Below are 19,028 nucleotides of genomic sequence, written 5' to 3' on the forward strand. Positions count from 1 at the left end.
CAGTTCAACCTACCTTGAGAAAGCACATGGACTAGATGGCTGTGCTGACTTTACAGGAAACCTAGACGCCCAGCTTGGGCTCATCTTTGTGTTTTAGGCTGCTGAAGTTAGGCAAGTTCATATGTAATTTACACATCAAACCCAGGCCCTGGACAGCACAGATTTGGGTGCAGGACTGCCTGCTAACAGACAACCTTGACAGTATAAAATATGTCTCTCTAGGAGAGACAAAAGGTATAAATGAGAAAGAATTGACACAGAAACTCTGTGCTGTTTGGAGAGGAATGAATGTGGAAGAGGATGGACACGGGGCACAGCTACGAAACGGCAGTCAGAGATTCTCGAGATAAGCCCAGCCAAGCTCGTTACAGACCTGGGGACTGGATGTAAATAAGAGCCATGTCAATTGAACCAGTTAGTCCTGTGGAGAGGCAGGTCAAGAGGTGCAGAACGGTGCTGAAATATCTTTATTACCTCTAGGACCCAAGTTGGCAGCTTCCCACGGTGCGGCACGGTGCTGGGTGGCAGAGGTACACCAGCTCACTCAGAGCTGGCTTCTGACTTTTAGTCTGTGTTACTGCAGAGCACAGAGCTGACCCATGACACATTTTTTAATTGTAAAGTTCAAAACTGGAGGGAAAAGAGCAGCGATATCTCCTTGAGTGATCAGAAACCATTAACGCCTTTGCATAAGGAGAGGGAAAAAAGGAGAGACCTGAAAGAGATGGCAACTTGCCACTAGGTTACTCGTGGGCAGTAATAACAAGTAGACCCACAGGGATAAAACAGCGGCCGCAGGATGAAGTCTTGTCCTAGAAAGACTCCGCTTTCCTCAGATGAAAGCCTCGGGGGTCTGCCCCTCTTCTACACTGTGCAGCTTTTAGGCATATTTTCATTTCAATAAAGTATCATGGAAATGAACTGGAAATAAGCCAGTCTCAGTCTTCTCAGCTCTCCCTGTTTTACAGTACAATGAGCTGTGCAAACTCCCAAGGCAGACAACTCTTCTGCTTGTTGTTTTTTTTTTCTCCCTGGCAGTTATAAGCCTCTTGATTAGCTGGTGGCCACAGGCACACCAAGGTTCTCGGAGGGCAGCTCTCCCAGCCACCATTTGGGAACACTCACCCTGAAGGATGATGCCTGCCTTGCCTTCAGAAATCAGGGTCATCCTGGTGTGTCAGGACAAAAGCTCCTGATGCAGTTTTTATGAGTGACTATGAATCCTGGGATCTGAGCTCGGAGCCTGCTAGTGCAGGGTGGTGTGGCTGAATACTGACAATGAGATGATGCACAGCATTGGCCTTAAGTGAGATTTATGGCTAGGGCTGTTTATGATGCAAAGAGTTTATCACTGTCAAAAGAAAGAGAGAGAAGAGGCTCTGTCTGCTTTAAACAGTTAATTGTAGAGGTTGTTCTCTGTTGAACGGAGGTACAGACATGGGATGTTCAAAATTTTCTTTCCTGGGTGCTCAAAACATCTCTGTTTAGGCTGTGAAGTTTTCAGTCTGCAAGTCCGAAAAACTCAGCTATATGTATATGTGATATACCTATATGATACAAATAAATCTATACTTTCATCACATGAAAACATTCAGATAAAGACATCCCAGATGCTCCAAATGCTTTTGATTTAATATGTTGCATAAAAATAATGCAACAATATGTTGCATAAAAATAATGCTCCAGCGTAGCTGTGGTGCATCACAAATGAAGAGCTTGTATTAATCCCTCAACAGTGATCTCCCAGACAACATATTTGAGTTTTTATTACTATAGGTAGACATCAACTTAATTGTGCAGAGGGGGACACATTAAATAATATGCTTTTTCTTTGGAAAAAGGTCCAAGAGATAAGAGAATTTTTGACCTGCAATGAATGCTATTGACCTACACTAGTTCACTTTTTGCTCAGTTCAAGTATAATTTAATGGGAAAATTCCTCAATTTTTAGATAATGATTTTGAACAAAAATGCATTTGAGCCAGTTTGAATGTAAATATTTTGTGTGTGAGAAAATGCACATGTATGGTAAAATGAAGTACTCACAGCTTTCCTATCTGTAGAGGAATGAGTACAGATGGATATAATCTTAGTACTAGTCCTTTCACCTTGACACATCACTTATGCCATCTCTATAACAACAACCAGGAAATCTAGATAAAAGAAACACTAGTATTACTTTTCTTACATTCCATGACAGGCGGCATAGAAGAGAAATTTTTCATTTAAAATATGATTTGCACAAATCAGCTAAGATCCATAAGTGAGAAACAACGTGGATTTTATTTTAACCAGATTCATAATCCATGAACAAATTACTGCCTTGTAACAGTGTAAGAAATCAATCTAATTCCATGTCAACCTGCTGCTCATACACAGAGAGCTCCCTGTGCAAACACACCCCAGTGAAGTTGAAGGCTACGCACAGCGTGAAATCCAGAAGTGCCATGGAGTGGCAGCTGAGCACCCTCGTGCTTCAGAGAAAAAATAATAAGAAAATGTTGAATTTCTTGAGGTGTGTGGTGAATAACAGCACACAGGGCTTCTTTTCTTGGTGGAATATGACAGGATTCAGACTTGCCTTGCCCCAGCAGAGAGATAATTGCTATAATTCATTAGAGAGGCTTATTTCCATTTTTCATTACTGGAGCAAAACTTTATAAACTCTGTTGAAGGGAATGAGAGCTTTTATTTCCTGAGGCTGCATATATAATCATTTTAATTCAAACAACCAGTTGAACCAGCCTATACTGGTCATTACGTTTCCTATCTTCTTCCTGTCATTTTGTAGTTTAATTTCTTCATCAACTTGCTCCTAGTTTTACATGCTCTTTCAATTTCTCTGTCTTGAGGCATACGACAAGTAAACTCTTTGGCAGTGATCAGTTAGCGCGGTTTCTACAGGCTCGTTTTTAGAATAGCCTAGCCAACTTCTAACATTGATCCTACATCATTTATGTTTCAGCTGTGCAAAGAGAATAGTTTCACACTGGGAATGACTTTAAATTGTGTCCTATTTTAAGATAAGCCTATTTATTTTCCCATGCCCTTGCCACATTTGCTGATCAAAGGCACTTACATCTAAACAAGTTTTGTTTCTTACATGTTCTTTGCCTGTCTTATTTTATTCTGCAGTACAACTGCTCATGAAGCTAAATTCATAACTTAGCTACTTTATGCATAGCTACAGCCTGTGATGGAAAAAGCAAAGGGCTAGAACTCCACTGCAGGTTCAAGACGAAGTCAAAGCTGTGTCAAAAGAGTTACAAAAAGAAAAAATAAATGAAGGAGACCACAGGTTACATCATTAAAATCCAGGAGAACTTTACCATTGTGACTATAACTTCTTTAAGATTTGGCTTACAGTATGCAAGCAGAGAAGCTGAAAGCTGTTATTCAAACACCAGAAATAGAGAAGAACTGGAAAGGTTGTCCTGGTTTCAGCAAAGCACCACACCAATCAGTAGACTGCTCTCAGAGCAATCCTTCTGCAAGTTTGTTTCTGACTGGGAGCGACATTCTCCAGGACTCTTGCCTGGACTATGCAGACCTACAGATGTGTTCCAGCTTCTGCAGGGTTATGCATCAAAGCAAGGAGATACCCAGCTATGATTTTTTCTTTTTTTTTTTTTTTTTTTTTCCTTTAAGATGCACTTCAGAATGCAGTTCAGAACCACTCCAAAACTGGAGTACTTAATTTTTCTGAAGCTTTGAAATCTGTAAAACACAGCCACAATCCAGCTTCAACCTGAGATAGCAGACTAGGTCAGAAGCTTACTGTACTTCATTTATTTGCTTATTTCTGTTTCTAGTCCTGACCAAAACCAGATAAAGAAGAAACATACAAGAATTATCTGCCTTATTCATATCTCCTGCCTGCTTTTCAAAGGAAATATGATTTGATGGCCAAGGGCTGGGGTGGGCAGGATCTAAATTAATTTCTGACTCACGTTCTTGGTGCAAAAGCTATGTGTTTGTACAGTTCTTAGATCAATAGATCCTTCAGCTTGTCAGGAACCCTAAAAAGGATTGTATCCATAAAAATAAATAAGAAAAAGGTCCCCTGATTTTTTCAACATGCAAAATATTTGAATTCAATCAGGTGTGGGAGAAAAGGTAGAGTGACTTTTTATTTTATCTGAACTGACTTACCCATCCTCCTTTTATGTTGACATGCTTCTTGGGTTCAATTATTTTCAGAACATATAGCTTGCCTCACATTACCCTACAGATGGCTTCCAGCCCTTTAAGAAATGTACTATGCAAGCCAAATCTCTGCAATGTTTGCACTTCCTTTCAAGGTGGTTTTAGCAATTTTATCTCATTTTATTTTCCTACTTAGGAAAACCTGGCAAAATATCAAAAGAAAAATATGCAGATGAGTGCTCTTCATGGAAACTAGATGGATGCTTAGTACTTTCGCAAGCCAGGCTAACCTTGGGCTTTCTGATTAGTTTGTTGAAATTCAAATTAATTTGATGCCCGTGGATCCTTTCAGGATTAGTACCTCTTCTGATGAAGAGCAAAGTTAGCTCAAGCTGTCTTGTATGATGCACCCCAAAGGCTAAAAGCTGGTGACTCTGTTGGTGAAAAGCACCTCTTGGCTTTCCTTCTGTATTCATAAGTGAGCTACCCAAGGCTTATGATTTTGGTCTCCCTCCCCTGAATTTGCAGTGCAGAGTAGCAGCTTACTCCCGTGGTGGCAGCCAGCACTCAGAGCTGTAGGATATCTCTACCAGGCTGCAGCTCTACGCTGCTGTCCTTTATCATATAGGCCAGTAGGCATAGGGCACTAGGCACCCTCTTGCACTGGCCGTATCGTCATAGCCTTTCACACACAAAGCCTATAGGTAAACTAAAGAATGTGCATAGAGGAAACAGGAAAACTTTACTTCTTGCCCTCTTTGGCTGCTGGGGATAGAAAGAGGCAAGAACACACTTTGTGTCCCCAAGCAAAGACCTCAGGAGCTTTGATGTTCCCTGAACCTGCACGTAAGCATACAGCCAATTCCCAGAACCGAAATACATGGCCACCTCGAACCTCCCTGCCTGTGGAGTCACAACATGGGGCCTCTCCGTACTGTTCCCTTCCTCCCTGTGCTCCAGGGCACCCTCGGTGGAAAAATCCAGCACCTTTCTCTGCATCACTTTCTTGGTGGCTGTCATAGCCCATGAAACAAGTTTTTTGCTAATCTAGCATGGATCCCCACATTGGCCCATGAAAATCATGTTGCCTTTCTCCTCCACAAATCACCACCCAGCCATAGACAGGTAGTGTAAAAGCAAGTGAGTGAAGGTTCCTCGAGGTTATAAACGATGGCATATGAAAGACAATTAGGACAATTCAATTTTCCTATGCTGGGCTGACCCCCATAAAACTGAGTAGAGAAGAAAAATTGCTTTGACTAAGCAAATACGATGTGGTAGTCACATAAGGAATGGAGCAAACCATATGGAATATCAGAATCTTATTTAAATAAACATGCTTTCTAAACCAGAAAAACATTTAAATATTAGTAATAAAAATTTAAAACACTCCTTGCCCTGCATCATCTCCCCATTTTCCTCTGTAATTCCTTTATACCAACGTATTACACCTAAGATTTCTGTCTGACAGACAGATATTCTATTTCCTAAATAGGGAAAGAGTCTTTTCCCTATTTAACTTTAGCTGAACTTCAATCTGACTTTTAACAGCTGCCTAAAGATCCATAGTTGGGATTCTTTGCTCCGTCTGGTTTCTGATAACAGGCAAAGCTCGATTAACTTATCCTGATAAGTTACTATGGCAACTTCCAGCAGTGCAGCGAGACTGAAGCATTCACAGGTATGTTCTTATCAGTGCACATTTCCCCTGACTATGCAATTTAATCCATTAAAATTAAATGGTGAATTGTGCAAATGAAGGCTGAGCCTTGGACTCCTTGCTGGAAGTTCATCATTAGCCTGGATTATAGTGTGAGTATTGCTTTCTTTTTTAGAAAACACTTCAGCAAGCCAACAGCTAGTGGAGTAAGGTCTTAAAACCAGATGTCATTGCATTCAGAAGTGCAATAAATCCTAAAGAGAACCTTAGTGTTGTTAATCCTGTTATTTGTCACTATTAATAGTGAAAAATGACAAAACATTCCTGGCTGGTTTAGGGCACGGCTACCTGAAAAAGTGCAAAGCAAATTTGGATTTTCTAAGTGTCAGACACTTTGGTGCTTCAAATGGGGAAAAGATATGTAGATGTGGGTCTAAACTCAGCTGTGTGGTCAACATGCAGCAGCTGAGCCCTTTCTGAAAGGCCGGTAAGTTCACTTGTATTTGCTGGAGAGCTTTTAGACTGCGTGTGGGCACCTACCAGGGTGCAAAATTCAGCAACTTGCTCACGTCCTTAGCATCCACTGAGTACCAGCAGAACACGGCTCATATCCTGGAGTGAGAGGGCAGCCTTGGTCATTTGGTCCAGGAGGCCAGAGTTAAATCTTCAGGTGGTTATAAGACATGGCAAAATCTTGGTCTCTTCTTCTTTCTTACAATGATGCCATTCTAATCTCTGTTTTCTCTCCGATAAAGCGAATGGCTGAGAGAGGCAAGAGAGTGTTTTAGCATGGGGATGAGTGGCCTTGAAGTGATTATGGTGCCTTTGCCATGGGGAGACATTAAGAAACAAATGACATTGAAGAATATGTCCCTATATATCATTAGCTATTTTCTAGATTTCTGAAAGAGTGTTTGCCAGCCGTGTTATTTCACATTTTAGCACAGAAATAAATCAGCATTACAACCTGTGGGAAATAGGATTTTTTAAAAGTGCTTCCACAACCAGCTTGAGAATTCTAGGGGTTTTGTCCCAGGACATTACCAAGTCAATTTGCAGCTGGTCACATTCCTGAGTGAGCTGCTGCACATTACACAGGCAGTATTTTTTTCTCCAATCAATCCCTCTCCTATCTGTCTATATGCAGCTGATATCACGATAAAAGAGATTTTTAAGGGACTCAGTTTTGCCACACTGATTTTTATCAAGCAAGGGGTGACTTGATGAAAAGTGTGATGAAGCTGGGCCTCTCTCTGCAGGCAGAGGGGAGCTGGTTTCACCCTTCTCCATCTAACAACAAAGGTCTTTACCTGGGTGAACTCTAGCTGGCCTGGGAATAAGGAGCTGGTGGGATCAAGACAGAAGCTGTCCTCTTTTCTTTCCCAATAATGTGGGCATTATAATCTGGGAGAGACGAGTTGCAGATAAAAACAGCCATGGTTTTTCCAGTCCCATCGCTACTTGCGAAAGCGCTCTGTACCTCGTGAAGAGGAGAGCATTCACAGTCTCTGGGAGTCCTGTACCCTGGGCAGCATTGCCTCTCTACTACTCTGCACTCGGAGGTGTAATCTGAACTGAATTGCCCAGCATAAGTGACAAGGGGAAGACTCTGTCAACTTTCTCTTCTTTCCCTTGTGGGGCAAACAGGTTACCAATTCAGACTCTGTTGGATATTATGAAGATCATGTTTTACAGAAACAGCCGATTAATTTTGCTGGATCACTCCATTCCCATAGTGCAAATGGATGGTTAGAAAATCATAGAGAGTCCATGAGCAATGATTGGGAACCCTGCATCTTCTACTTCAGAAGAAAAGAACACCTGAAAGAAAGATCTCATTAAGGGTTCAAGACAGGAACATGTTTTTAATACATGTTCAATGCCTAGCACAGGGTGACCCCTTGTTGCCAAAACAAATGAAGTAGAAATACCATCAAGGCGTACGACAGTAATTTCACAGTCTATCCAGGTTTGTAGACCGTGAGCTCCATAAAGCAGTCTGAGAATGAAATTCATCTCATAGGACGTCAGCATCCATGTCTGAGCTACGAACTCTTCTTCTGCAGTCAATGGCAAGAAACAGGAACTGAAGGGTGCAAGTGCGTCTTAATCCGACAGAGATTTTTAAAGTAGATCAAGACTGTGCCCTGAAAGCACCTATTTCTCTCAGCTGACAGTAAAGAATACATTATTTGGCTAGCTCTAGGGTTAGATACGTCCATTTGGTCAGCTCGATTTCATCTGAATGAATGAATAACAATTGAAAGGATTTTTATGTACATATTATTTCTAAGATTATAAATGTTCTCTGATTTTTAAGCCCATTAACATTCATTGTGAGATCATGGAGAAGGAAGTTCATGTTCATTTATTCTGCAGTGAATTTTTTTCTCTAAGATTGCTGCTTTTTTCAGCAGAAGAAATGTGTTTCTCTAATTCCTGTCATTTCTGCATATATATCACACTTCTAATATATGAGTACTACAGGTATGTTATATTAAAAAAGGCAATGCACTTCAAGCAATTAGCTTTTTACTTTAGTTGCTGTAGGAGCTCCTTAGGTAACACAGTTACTATTATGTACTGGAAAATTTTATGGGCTTGAATGTTTAAGGAGAAAAACAACTTTCATTTCAGTCTGTTTTCATTTGGGTTCCTATATAGTATTTATGCTGTCCAAATATATAATAGGAAAGCAAAATTTCCCACACTTTAAAGCAAAGGCAATTGTCCTAGGGACTGTTAAGAGCTGGTTGTGTATCAGCAACGTGGTTTGCTCCCATACAAATGAATAGCAATGTCAGTTGTCCATCAGGCTCCGGCAGTGAGTTAGTCTTGCCTGAATTTAAAAGCTCTCAGTGTGGGTGTTGACATGTGAGCTAGGTGTCAAAGAACCCCACCACAGACAGCGGAGACCTGGGGTGGGATTCAGTTGCCCGCACACAAGGATCCACTGCCTTTGGAGGCCTTCCCTCTCTTCTACATGCCAGTACAGGTCTCCCATAGGTCCTGCACCATACCTGAGACCCTCACGTGAAGGCCCTAGGTGCCTCTCTCTGGACAGCCTCTTAGTCAGGTGGAGTCTAGGGAGTTATTCAGGTGGCCAGCTGCCTCCTTTTGGTCTAATTTAGGATCTTATGAGTAGCTCCTAGATCCCTTATTCAATACAGAAATAAATGAATCTAATGCCATTTTGGAGTCCTCTGGAGCATCCAGAAGACTGAACAACTTGGTCCTTAGGACACCTGTTAGCTCCTTGCAGATGCCTAGAGAGTTCAGGGCATCTCACTTGGCACAAGGCACTTGCGTTTCAGCAAGTGAATTCTGCCTGTTACTGACCACCTTGACTAGCTCTCCATTGCTACCATGGGAGATTAACAAACCCAGCTCCACAGAGCACCTGTATTACAGACATCAAGACACAGTGAATTCCATTTCTTATATACCAGAAATGACATGTACATGACATACATTCAGTGCAGAAGCAGCAAAACCCAAGAAAACCAACAAAAAGACATGTACATGATGGTCATTGATGATTGCTGCCACCAGATCGCAAAGCCACCAGAACAAGGTGAACTTGTGAGCATCTACTCAGTCCCCAGTGAGTACACCTAAGTCCTAAATTCTAAGAGCCTCAATCACATTCACTTCGGTAGGGCTATTTGTGGAGCCGTCAGGTATTGACTGCTCAGCAGGGGTTAATCTAACTCAGCTCTAGCCCTCTGTAAGGTAAATATCTTTTAAAGCCTGAAGTTCTTCATAGTTAACAGAGAAACATTGGCACTTCCACGGAGCTATTAATACAATCTCTGGCAGATGTCTACATTAGACTGGGAATTAAGCCCAGAAAATGCCTGCTTTCTTAACCAACTGTGGAGGGAGTTGTCCTGGTTTCAGCTGGGATGTAGTTAACTGTCTTCCTAGTAGCTGGTACAGTGCTATGTTTTGAGTTCAGTATGTGAAGAATGTTGATAACACTGATGTTTTCAGTTGTTGCTCAGTAGTGTTTAGACTAAAGTCAAGGATTTTTCAGCTTCTCATCCCCAGCCAGTGAGAAAGCTGGAGGGGCACAAGAAGTTGGCACAGGACACAGCCAGGGCAGCTGACCCAAACTGGCCAATGGGGTATTCCATACCATGGGACGTCATGCCCAGTATATAAACTGGGGGGAGTGGGGGCGGGGAATCGCCGCTCGGGGACTAACTGGGTGTCGGTCGGCGGGTGGTGAGCAATTGCCCTGCGCATCATTTGTACATTCTAATCCTTTTATTATTACTGCTGTCATTTTATTAGTGTTATCACTATCATTATTAGTTTCTTCTTTTCTGTTCTATTAAACCGTTCTTATCTCAACCCACAAGTTTTACTTCTTTCCCTGATTTTCTCCCCCATCCCACTGGGTGGGGGGGGAGTGAGTGAGCAGCTGCGTGGTGCTTAGTTGCTGCCTGGGGTTAAACCACGACAGGAGTTCGTACTACTAAGTCCTAATCCTGTAGCTGGAGTTCTCTATTACTGTGTACCTCTGTACACACCAGTGTCCAGAGTGGGATCTGCTGAAACGTCTTGCAGGCGTTCTCCTATTTTCCATGGTGACTAAGTATCTGGAGTGGTTATATGGGAGCTATGCATTTTGCCCTGATGTGGAGCTGTGATGCTTCTAGGGCCCACAGGCAGACCTAGGATCCAAAAAGTGCTGCTGGGTCTGCTAACAGATGCACAACCTTAGACTCCTCCTTAGTTGATGATGGATAAAATTAGATACGATGAATCCTTTCCTTCCCCCTTCCCCCGTATTATTAAATGTCTTGGCTTTCCCATCAATGAGTATCTGTAACTAGCCACTCAAGCTTTGCTGTTTACAGGCAACTGCCTTATAGAAGCATCCTGTATTGCTATCCCAACAAAGAGATGAAAGCAGAAGGAAAATATAGGAAATATTTCCTAATGTAAAGTATTTGTTTTTGACTAAAGAAAGTTCACAAGAGGGTCACTATTTGTATGAAGGTAAACCTTTTTAGTCCTTGTATTTTACCTCCCCTCTAACCACTAGTGATACACACAGAAGTCCATGAAATGTCAATTTCTGTCTATTACAACCAAAGAAAAACATACGAGATGTTTGGCTTGGGAAATCAGTTTTCAGTCTGCTGTAACCTACTATTTGTTATAAGTGGAGTCCGGCATTGCACACTCCTGTTAGGAGTTCACAATATATCTGTGTGCTGCACTCTAGCAAGATAAAAATAGCTGCAAAAGGCTGGAGAAGACTAATTGCCAATAGCACATTTTTCTTTGGAGAGTGAGAATCACTATTTGCAATTAATTCAGAAATTACCAAAGCTTTAATTTCTCTGTTGGTATCTACACTTACACACAACTAACTTCGTTGCTGAAAAGACATTTTATGGTCTGTAGTCACTTGCACAAAAGGACCCTCTAATCCTCTAGTGGCAAAGGAGCTGGTGAAATATTACAAAATCCATTTTATATGGAAACTTAGAACTTGTTGGTTGTACTCATATTAACAATGCAAGAATTCATCACAGTGTAACACCCTCCAGGCAGGTAGTCAGTCATCGTAGTTACTGTCATGTTACTTGCAAGCATCTAAATGAGCATGGTTTATGCACTGCAAGAGGGGACACAAGCCCTGCTACCAATTTTTAAACCATATTTTTTCTTTTAATATCATGTCAAAATGCTAAAGTCCAGAGGATGTTTATATAGTCACTATCTTTCTTTAGCATTAACAAGAACATTAAGAATTCACTTTTCCTTCTGCACAGGTTCATGCACAGACAGATGAAATGAAATGTGATCTATCTTTCAGCTGGAAGAGCAGTGTTGATAAATTTCCTGCTTAGATTCATCTTCCAGAGGCTGATAATACAAACTTTCTGTATATTGGGAAAAAACCCCTAGTCTTTATTGAACAGAGGCTAAAACATCAAATGGAAGGAAGTGGATTTTAATCCAGATTTACAAGGGGGAGTTGCCATTGAATAAAACTTGTGCAGCCTCCGAATGAACTATTTTTGTTGGAGACTAGCCATCCTTCTAGGTACCTGATGATACCAAAATGATGAGTTATGATTACAAGTATGATTGGAACTATGTATCAATATATTTTATAGACCAAAATCTCCTTTGTATGCATTTGATTCATAGAGCCTAACTCCAAGGCCCAGCATTACGGTTACATTTAGACATCTACAAATTGGATGTCTGAGCTAATCATCCAGATTCTCTTCTTACTCAGTGGGAAGAAATGGGTAATCCAGATTCTTGTCATCTCCAAATGAATATCTTAAGCAAGGTCTGGAGGTGCCTAATTCTCTCCATCGATTAGTAAAGGAATGAGGTGATAGCTCAGACTTTGATAGCAACATTAGAAACATGAAAAGCTAGGGCAAATAAATCCCACTTCATGTTAGTCTGGTTTGATATGGCACAGATGTGCAAACTTTACCCTACGTATCTTTCTTTTCTTTACCCTAATAGCCAAGCTCAGGAATCACATAGTTTCTCAACATACAACAAATGAAGACCCATGACTATGCCATTTCTTCGTCTTACTGTGTGCAGACAAGTCTAGTAATAGAGAGTGGATTCTGCCTACAGGTTTTGTATTCCTCATGTCTGTAACAGGGATACATAATACCATTCATACCCCTAAGACTTTCCTGGAAATGAGATGATGACTCTCAGTGGTCTTCACGCCCATGAGATAAAGGAAGTTCAACTAGTACTAACAAGTACATTTTTAGAAGATGTTCAAGCAGGCACTGCGTTCCATGAGACAGGCAACATATCACTTTTCAGGCAAGGCAGACACTGCACGGCAATTAAGATTGTGCATTTTTTTTCCTTGACAACTAATTAAGGTAGATCTGTCTTTCCTGTTACCGTTGGAAGACGGTCTTTCCTTACTAAGCAGGGCCCGAACAGCAGGCAGACCCATTCCACCTGAAGACATTGGCAACCACTGTAATAAAGCTCTTAGTAACCGCCTCACGCGCGTTAGGAATGCACTGCATCAGATACAGCAGCATGCAGAACCATTCAGCTGGGAGATGGAATAATATCGCTGTTTTTAAAAACAGGACTCTGGCAGGTCTCCCAGGAGGGTTCTGACAGCCACCATCATTCATCCGCCTTTGCCACCCGAAACTGGTATTAACCATGAGGGAAAAAGTGATTGCACACACTTAAACTTACTTAGATATTGCTGTGACACAGAAACTGAGAATAAACAAAGCCTGACACTAAGCAAACACCTATTTTTGGAGAACCACACAAATCCTAAATCTGACACCAAATGACCACGACAGATGTTGTAAAACATATTTATTCATTGTGCATATTGTGTCCAGACAGCTAATCAGAAACAGGACTCTGTTTAAGCACACAAAACCTGAAACTGGAGGAGCTGTACACCTTACGTTTTACAGGAGTTATCTGCTGATTAACGTCACACAGGGTGAAACGGCGTATCCAACAGCACAGCACCTAAGGGTTGCGGGGGGAGTAGCCTATGGGAAGTCAGTGGGCTTCTAAAACACTCGCATGAGCCTGTCATCTTCACTCTTAAGAGTGTCACCAAAACCTCCCGAGCTATGAAGTCTTTTACAGGCTCATTGTTTGTATCTTTCCCTATGGCCTCTGTGTGCAGAAGGTGTCTGAAAAATTAATCTCAGTATTTTAAACCCTCTAAGATTTATACCTACTGGATTTTATTCTAGGGCCTCTTGAGACGTAGAGTGTTGAGAATAAACATCCTATCTCAGGAAAATTGTGCTACCACTGTGTATATTTAACATTTCTAGACTCTGGACTAAATGGATCCTAACAAAACTGAAACAAACTCCACTTTCAGGAGTGCCCCAGAGGATTCCCTAGGCAATTCAGATCAATGTGTTCCTAGCATACTGTCCTGTTAATTTTAGTCTTTTATAGCTAAAATGCAAAGCAGATTCTTTTTTTTTTTTTAATCGTATTTTCTACTTCATATAGTTTAGGAGCACTGGGAAGGAATTGTTCACAACAGATTTGTTAGGTTACTACTGCATTTTTTTATTGTAACAAAAATCATTACACAATGGAATAAAAAAAATTTAAAAAATAGGACTGAATGGACACTTAAAATACATCCCGCTCTATTCCTAAAAAAATGTTTCAGGGTCTTTTGCTCATGGAAATTGAGACTTTATTTACTTTTACTTTAAGGAAGGCAGGAAGGAAAATAAAAGAACATTCTCCTACAAAGTGTGACACAATATATCCCCCTCCCCAGGGTAAAGAGCATGAAAGGTTTTCTTTTTCAGACTGGGTGCGTGCTCGTCCACTTATCTATGCAGCCATTATACTGTGCTTGAATGTAAATCACCTGCAAAATGCCACGGCCAATTTCTTTGTTGCCTATCTCCATAGTATGCATGTGCATTATGTATTATATGGCTAATAGTGCATCAGCTCCCTTGTGGAAAATCAGGAAAGCTTCCATGTCCTCCTGAAAGAAAATGTGGAATTATTTTATACACGTCCAGCCAGGTCAGGCTGCAGTATGTTCTCGGGAGAAATTCCAGCTGAATTAAGGCAGCACTGTGCCGTACAGTGGTGCGGTGGATACAGAGGTACTTGAGGCAGCTCAAACGCAGGAGGTAGTATGGCTATATCAGCATGGTGCTCTCTGTAGACTAATTAGTCCTGCTAAGACGCAGGATATAATAGTCCAAGCTAAATGCTTTGAGGTATTTCACAAGTGAGATGATGCATATCTGCGTGGTGCTCTGTTCTTTCCTTCCTTCCCCCTGGGCCGTGCTGAACCCTGCCGAGACGGCCGCCTGTCTGAAACTTCTAACGTTCACAAAAACTTACAAAGCTGGAAACCGTAAGGGAATCCGCTTTGCCAAGCTCCCACAGAGAAGCTCAGCGGTTTGCCTGAGATCGGACAGCAAGACAGGGACAATTCTAGGGTGAGAGCCCAGGAAGGCCGGGGACCTTGTTCCCGTTGCTCCGGTGCTATCCCAGCACCACCGCGGCGTCCGCAAGGCAGCACACGCGGACGTGGGCTCTGAGACCGTGGGGACGCTCACGCCAGCTTTTAGCTCGCAGAGCGAATACCTGTGCTCCTTTCTGGGGGTGAAGCATCATCCTCGAAGGGGGAGAAAAATACTGGAAGGAACCAGGAGCTCGGGGCACTGGGCAGAATTAAAACAGCCAGAATGCAAAATTACGGAAAGAACTGCTAGCGTTTTAGCCTATAAGACACACACAAAGTAAAGATGGTGAAGATGAAACTTAAGAAGTGTTTTGCCCAGCATTGTACAACGACAAATGGGAATGAAGGTGAAGAATAAGAATACCAAAGCTTACACCATGTTGCATTGTCCTCCAGATAGTCCTCTGGGAAGCAAGAGGGAAACAGATTCAGGGAACAGAAAAACAAAACAAAACAAAACAAAATAAACCACAGGTTATACCAAACAGGCAACCACAGAGAAGATAACGAGTCTTTACAAGCAGTTGATTTTAAATGAGAAATTTTAGATCACGCTGTACAGAAGCAGCTGAGCTCAGTGGTTAAAAACATTTAATTTCTGAGAGTATTTATCTTACTGAACTTCAGGTGTAATTGCTAGATGCTTAGACTAAGGTTGTCACTTTTTGGCTCTTTGTAGAAGAGGGATATGGAATGATTTCTCTGAGCTGTTTAAACGTATTCTTTGGGATGAGATGAATCGTGCTTTATAAATATTTGATCTCAATTCAGTTGCCTAAACCTATGTTTAGACAACTGAATGAAAACCTTTATTTCTCTCTGTTAACAGTAAAAACCGCAGTCATCTAGACTTCAAATCTAGATAGCTGGTTATAGGTATCTAAACTATGGATCTCTATATTGAATCAGAGAAGTCCTTGTTTTTGCTTCTGTTACAGTCAGTAAAGAAATAGGGTGGAATCCAGTTACCTAAATATTGGCATAGCAAGTGAACTTAGTAGCTCTGAGGTATTCTGTCTTACTTCCAGCCAGGTCTCCTGTAACTTGCCTTTCACATTTGGACATCCTGAAGACCACAGGCATCTCAAATAGCATTAGGTGACCATGTTTCTGTAGCTGAATTCCACCCAGAGGGACGTGCAGAGAACAGCTGGGGCTCAGTTCTGTTCTCCCACCTGGACGCCACATAGTAGGCATCCTCTAGGGTGTTCTACCCGGCCAGGCCAGGAGGGCATAAGCATCCCAAATTACTGTCCTATCTGCCAGCTCAATTAGATGTCTCAGATACTCCGAGGCATCTCAGTGTTGCAAATCTACATGTGGGTATCATCTCAGTTGAGCCTTTCACTTCCCAGTCTGTGAGAGGTGTCTGGGACAGATGGGGTGAATCACTCTCCCAAGACGTGTGTCTCTCTCCATTGACTTCAGAAAGAGCCTGACTTTTAGGCCCTGTGCTGTGAAGATGGGATTGAATTGCCTGAGCATAGGGATCTTGAATTGCTTGAGGTGCTGCAGCGTATTCTACCCAGCTCCCCACTGCTGCTTCAGAAGTATATTGGTCTCCTCTAGACCTGTGCCATATCTGCTGGTCCCATGTTTCAGATACTCCGGGGTGTCTTAGATGGTGCTTTACACCCATGCTTAGACAACTCTCTCAAGCTCTATATAACTTCCTAAATACATGTGATGCATTTTAAACCAGTGATACCACTGCTTTTGGGGGATATTTGATTTTTTTTCACTTTTCTCACAATTTATTTTGATCTATGTCTTATTTATTAAATGTTACTGGTTACAGCTATGACAATATCACAGCAAAACCACTTTCCCTCCTCTTGGAATGGAATAGTTGGATTAATCACACAAGTGCAGGCAAGAATGAAGGAGCACTTTCTCAGATGAGTTCAGTAACTGGTGATGTCAGTGAAGGCTTCTTATGAGGGGTCCTTTGTGCAACACACCTGATAAAATATGCTCAACTGAATTAAGCTTCTAAATGGGGATATGAGCAGGAGTAAAAAAAAATTGGTTCAGATACGCTACATGTTTGTATAAGACTGAGATGCAGAGGAAATATTTTCTAAACTCGGTCTCTTCCGGGGACATGCTGTCAAAGACAGATGAAAGCAGAATTGTTTGTCACTTCTTTTGAGGTTTACATAGCTGCATGTTTGGACTTTGCGATGACAGTTTACAGTTAAGTGGTCTGACAGTGTTTTATGAATACAAACTCCAGAATAGACTTTTAAAAGCATTAACATAACACTGAACAGTCAGCTGACTCACAAGGAAAGATTTGTTTCTTCTATCTATAATAATCAAAAGGGGCTTTAACTGTTTGGCACTACTAGCAAAATGCTAATTGCTGTACGTTTGTGTTAAGCAAGCAATAGAAAATGATCAGTGTGCAGACTGGAAAACTGTTGCGAGTGGGATTCTCCTTATGTCCTGTTCGCAATGCAAGGGTTAGGAGGATCTCAATGAAGCTGGTCCTCCAGGCTCTGTCTATAGTTAATGAAGAGAGATACGTGATTCAGGGAATGATTCAGCACATTAAACCCTGAGGATCTAATGCAGGCAGGTTGAATGGCGCTCCTGCGAGGCAGGAGTGCCGCATTTATCTCCTTCCGGATAAAATTACCCAAGTTGGTGTGAGATGCAGGCAGTGACCTTTCCCAAGTGCTGATAAGGGATTACAGCTCTGAAACAAGGCCTTCTGCTCTCATCCACATAAACAGCCCTTCCTCTCTCCAGCTGAGGTCAGTGGCCTTCTTGAGGCTAACGTGAGGGATTGTTGGTGTCAGCCCGAAAGGAGATAACACAGGCATCGCTGCCATTTGGAGATGGATTTCGTACCAACACTCATCACTAACAGACCATAAATAGTTATTTTAAATATCACCAGCAAGAAAAACAAATAGGCATTTGGCTTGAACACCTTTTAAAGTAACAGCAGCAATGCTAAGATCTTTGTTTTTTCTGAAATGATGCACGAACAAACCTAGTTAAATCATACAGACTCAAGTTCCCCTTTGAAAGTCTACAAGGTATTAGGAGTTATAAAGGATTATCTGCATTGGCAATTTTCATTAGTTACAGCCTTTAAAGGCTGGCAGCATGTGACGTCTCTGCTTTATTCAGGATGCTGCTCAGAATTTGGAAGCTTGTAGTTAAAAAAGGATATTAATGTGTTTAGAAGTATTCTCTTTATGTCAATATGGAATGTTTCTTAAACCTGTCTTTTTCATTGCAAAAATGCTTGAACTGTTCTTACGACATGAGAGTACTCCAAGCTGAACTGTGCTACCAGCCTTCCTTTTTATGCTCTTCCTCCCACTTTCTCCGTTTGCAGCCTTTAGTTTTGACAGAGCATGACTGAAACCTACAGTCTTTGGTGACCTTTCACTTCGCCTTGGCCAATTCTAGATTAAGATCCAGGCCTCTGCACTGAGCAAAACACAAGGGCTGGTTCTCTGCATCTAAAGTGAAAGGGTAAAATTAAGATCCCATCAAACACGGATCGAGTATTGCCAGCCAGATTTTTATCCTGAGATGCTACACTGGGTTATGAACAAGCTGCAGTAGAAAGACCCAAGTCTACAATGGAGGTAAACATCTTCTTTTCTGCTTCTCCTTTTAGGATAACCAGGCTACATTATTTCCAGAAGAGCAGAGAACTAACAAACATTGCTTTTAGCTGCAGGGTAATCCCACGTCTTGACTAGAAATGCCATGTCATTTTCCAGCTGAATTGCCATGAAGATTGACAGAATACAGTAGATAGAATACAGCACAGACAGGTGATTGGAAGGACTTGCGCTGTGGAAGACTACTGTGATCGTCAAAGGAATTTGCTGAATGATGGTGTCAAGAAGATACCCAGGTCCTTATCTGAATTAGTATGGTTGCGTTCCTGCTCAGCGATTTAAGCTGCATATCGGAGAAACCTCTAGACGTTTTAGGCTCGTGATCAGAACCATAGCAAGACGTTTTGGTGCCCTAGTGCAGCCAGCACATGCCTGGCACCCAGCGGGAGTGCAGCTCGCCAAAACCTCATACCCCCAACGAAGGGTGGCTCTTTCCAGCTGGGCGCTCCTCTCCCCTCGCTCTTGCTACGGCCCTGAGCACGGCTCTCTTCGGCAAGAGAGGCCAATGCTGTGCAAGCCTTCAGCAATAAGCTCGGAGGGTATGCGATACAGTCTGGTTTGATTCAGACGC

The 19,028-nt window shown here is 41.9% G+C and overlaps 1 protein-coding gene across 1 annotated transcript in view; it reads right to left on the minus strand.

Moving 5' to 3' along the window:
• GPC6 (glypican 6) overlaps positions 1–19,028 on the minus strand; it is a 532,821-nt gene that overhangs the window by 42,078 nt on the left and 471,715 nt on the right. The window lies entirely within an intron of this gene.

The sequence above is a fragment of the Haliaeetus albicilla genome, chromosome 15 (assembly GCF_947461875.1).
Source record: "Haliaeetus albicilla chromosome 15, bHalAlb1.1, whole genome shotgun sequence".
In the NCBI taxonomy this organism is placed as follows: domain Eukaryota; kingdom Metazoa; phylum Chordata; class Aves; order Accipitriformes; family Accipitridae; genus Haliaeetus; species Haliaeetus albicilla.